This window comes from Mus pahari, chromosome 5 (genome assembly GCF_900095145.1).
Source record: "Mus pahari chromosome 5, PAHARI_EIJ_v1.1, whole genome shotgun sequence".
Classification (NCBI taxonomy): Eukaryota; Metazoa; Chordata; class Mammalia; order Rodentia; family Muridae; genus Mus; species Mus pahari.
In genome coordinates this window covers 50,292,460-50,297,001 of record NC_034594.1, presented here as the reverse complement: position 1 = coordinate 50,297,001, position 4,542 = coordinate 50,292,460, and positions in this window count along the sequence as shown.

Sequence of the window (4,542 nt, the reverse complement as noted above, 5' to 3'; positions counted from 1 at the left end):
GGTATCTCCCAGTAGCCTGTGCCTACATTGTTTCATCTTAGCAACCCCATGTAAAAGTCAAATTATTTTTTAAATTTCAGAAAAATCCCCAGGATTCAGTGGCCTACTTTGGATTTGAACCTGTATGTGATCTGATGAGAAGAACTAGAGAACTACTATGGTCTGATAGTCCAGCCTGAATCTAATTCCCACCCTTAGGTCAGCGATCCCTGAGCTCATGTATGTAATGAGAAGACCGAATGGCTCTTTACACAGAATCTGTGATGTTCCCTCTCAGGAACAGGTTATATAGTGGAAAGTGGAGGTGATATCTAACAGCTTAGTAGTTGACTACATTTGTTTGTTTGTTTCTTTCTTTCTTTTTTCAAAGATTGAACCCAGGCCTTGTGCATGCAAGGTGAGCATTCTTCCACTGAGCTATATCCCTAGCATACTGTCTGTTAATAGATCTCCTACCCAAGGCCAGCTCTTGAATAGTTCTCCTTAAAGAAGGAATATCTGCAACAAAGTTGCTAGCAGAATGGACTCGTGGGGATAGGAAAAGCCACATTTTGCCTTTGTCTAAATGACTGTGTTTTTTCCCCCACTCATCTGACTAAATGTGGGCTTTTATTTTTTGGCTGTTACTCTTTTCAGCTGAGATTATGCTGGAAGGAGATGTCCCAGACATCTAGGCCACCAGTGATGATAGAAGGATTAATAGTCTTGCTTGCCAACCTGACTGGTCTGAGAAATTTCTAACGAAACACACCTCTGGGGTTGTCTATGATGGTGTCTTCAGAGACAATCAGATCATTAGGGCTATCATTCCTTAATCAACCATAATATAATAGCATTGATGGAGAAAGCTGTTCTCAGGGATTAAATCTTGCTTTCACTACTTTTTCTCTACTTCCTGGCTGCCATGATGTGAACTGCTTTGATTCAACACGTCCCCCCTTGACTATAATGAGATGGATCTTGTGGTGGTTTGAATATGCTTGGCCCAGGGAGTGGCACTATTAGGAGGTGTGGCTTTGTTGAAGTGGGTGTGGTCTTGTTGGAGGAAGTGTGTGTGTCACTATGGGGGTGGGCTTTGGAGGTCTTCTCCTATGCTCAGTCTCCACTAATTATGGAAGAGAGAGGCTTGAGGATGCCAGTATTCTGCTTGTCTTTGGAACAAGATAGAGAACTCTCAGCTCCTTCTCTAGGACCGTATCTGCCTGCCCGCTGCCATGCTTCCTGCTATGATAATAATGGACCAAACCTCTGAAACTGCAAGCCAGCTCCAACGAATTATTTGCTTTTATAAGAGTTGCTTGAGTCATGGTTATCTCTTGACAGAAATGAAACCCTAGCTAAGAAACTCATGGATGAAAACAGACCCTGAGAAAATGCAAGCTCAGGTGAACTATTCCTCTCTTAAATCAGGTATTTTGGTCAGAGTGAAGAAGAGCTAATGAATATAGAAAGTGTATGCAGAATTCCTCCTTACTTTCTATAAATGTCCAAAAACATTGTCAGATATACAGGGTGAGCCTCCTGTACCAGGAACAAGCCTGCTCATCTGTTTATCAGCTACAACTGTTGATGCAACGTGGTCTGCTCATTGCTTTGTTCTTCTCTGTAGTTGTTTGTTTGTTTTTTGTCTTTGAAAAGATGGAACTGTACAAACTTGGTGTTGGTCAAAGGGAAAAACAGAAGAATTGTCATTCTCTATTTAGATTAAGGGCTATAATCGGCATCTTGTTTCAACAATATAAAAGTGTTTAATTGTTGAATGTGTTATCATTTAGGTTCACAGCAGCTCTCTACCTTCCTAATAATGTGAACCTTTGATACAGTTCCTCCTGTTGTGGAGACCCCCAACCATTAGATTATTCTCCTGGCTACTTTGTAATGGTGACTTTGCTACTGTTATGAATTGTAATGTAAATATCTGTGTTTTCTGATTGTTTTAGGCAGCCCCTGTGAAAGGGTAATTCAGTGGTCCCCAAAGAGGTCATGGCACTAATTTAGGATAAATACTCTTCACTGCTTATGAAAATCAATTAGACTTGATCCAACTTATGCCTTACCTCCTACATAAACCTTGAATACTCTTCTTGTGTCAATTGCTTCCATCTCCTTCCTCTTGCTGCCTTTTGTTCCCCCAGGAATGTTTCATTTATTGAGTCATTACTATGTACCCACTGTGTTAAATGGTTTTCATGAATTATCTTATATATTCATTGAACTCATCAAGTCAGGATCCTAAAGGAGCTATTACTTTTGCAGAAGCACAAAGAAGCTAAGAAGCTTTATCCAATGTCATATAAAAAATTATTAAGTTTAGCTTCGAACCCACTGTGACTTTTTTTTTTTTTTTAAGATTTATTTATTTATTATATGTAAGTACACTGTAGCTGTCCCCAGACACTCCAGAAGAGGGAGTCAGATCTTGTTAGGGATGGTTGTGAGCCACCATGTGGTCACTGGGATTTGAACTCTGCACCTTTGGAAGAGCAGTCAGGTACTCTTACCCGCTGAGCCATCTCACCAGCCCCCCACTGCGACTCTTGATCCCATGTTCCCAACTATCTTGGCATAATCTCTTGTGGCACTTTTAATTCTGCTTTTGTGAACAGAAAAGGGGTTTTTGTAATGCAACTAATGTTACAAATGTGATTAGTCATCAATTGATTTTGAGTTCATTACAATGCAGATGTGTAATTGAGCCAATATTAACTATTATGTGATTCTTTTATTTGTTTGTTTGGTTGGTTTTGGTTTTTCGAGACAGGGTTTCTCTGTGTAGTCCTGGCTGTCCTGGAACTCACTCTGCAGACCAGGCTGGCCTCGAACTCAGAAATCCACCTGCCTTTACCTCCTGAGTGCTGGGATTAAAGGCGTGCACCACCACGCCTGGCTACATGATTCTTTTAAAAGGTTGGTGGCAAAGGAAAAGTCAAAGATTCAAAGCACAAAGTTTCAGTATACCGTTTCTTGTTGAACCACATGCAAGGGCCAGAAACTGCTTCTAGTTTCTCTGAACGATCTCTGGCAGCGCAAAAGAAGCTGAGCTCTGCCTACAACCTAAAAGAGGTTGGAAACAGACCCCTCACTACAGCCCACCACTGCCTAGACTTCAGTCTTCTATGACCCTAATCAGAAAACTCAGTCAAGCCTACCCAGACTTCTGACCTACTGAACTGTAAGATTAAAAAAAAGAAGAAAAGGAAAAACTTTGTTTTAAGTCGCTAAGTCTGTAGCAATTTGTCATATAGCTATAGAAAATTTTTATGAGATCTTTTGTTGTTGAAGTCGGCTAAGCCATGTGAAATGGATAATGCCGACTCCTGTGATCTGCAAAAGAAATTATTTTTTTTTTAGGTTCCATGTTCCATGTTCCATCTGGGGGGTGGGCTGGTGAGATGGCTCAGCGGTTAAGAGCACTGACTGCTCTGCCGGAGGTCATGAGTTCAAATCCCAGCAACCACATGGTGACTCACAACCATCTGTAAGGAGAAAACAAATAAAAAACATAAAACCTATGGGCGGGAGCAAGAGGGAGAAGGGAAGGGGTGGAAAAATATTATCTGGGGGTGTCCAATCTAATATGTTTCCTTAATGCAGTGTCATAGACTTGACATCTTAGGAAGACACCAGAAATGTCTATGGACTACTCAATTCATTGTCCTTTACTCCCAAGAATGTATGCACCAAAAACTGTGCTGACAGTCCATCCATCCATCACACAGCACAGCCAGTGTTCTCTGGTCCTTATCATATGGCCTATTACGGTCAGGGTCTGGGTTTGTTCTCACAGAACTATTAGAGAGAAAAGATATTTTTCAGTTTAGACTATAGGTCAGGGCTTTAAAATTCTCATTGTCAAACAAAAGAGCAGTTGGAAGGAAGAAAGGGAGGAAGGAAGGATGCCAGGAAACAAGCCAACAAGTAGTTAAGAAGTATGGGAAGTTCTCAGGCACAGGAACAGAACCCAGTTGATGAGATGGGAATTCAAGCCGTCATCTCAAAACAGCTCGTTCAAACCAGGAAGACGCTGGGTGTGGTGATGAACAGCATTAATCCCACCACTTGGGAGACAGAGACAGGCTTCTGAGTTCAAGGCCAGCCTGGTTTACTTAGCAAATTCCAGGCCAGCTAAGTCAATCTGGTGAGTCGCTGTTTCAGAAAAACAAATGAAAACAAAAATAAGACATAAATCCTTAGCTGTGCAAGAACTCAGCAGTTGTGTTTTTGTTATCAAACATTTTTTAAAAAATTATTTAATTTGTACAATGAAGACCAAAAGCTGAATTCAACACAAGTAGGTAGAAATTTTGACCCCGTGGATATGGCTTTGAGGCAGTCAAGACCAAACAGCTCCTCCTAGTTGTCATGGAGGGGATGACACTATCAATTCAAGAGTTTCTGTGGAGTCTAACCGAAAGACATTAAGAGCCAGTCACAAGTTCTGACCTTCTCTCTCCTCTTCTTCTCTTCTCTTCTCTTCTCTTCTCTTCTCTTCTCTTCTCTTCTCTTCTCTTCTCTTCTCTTCTCTTCTCTTCTCTTCTCTTC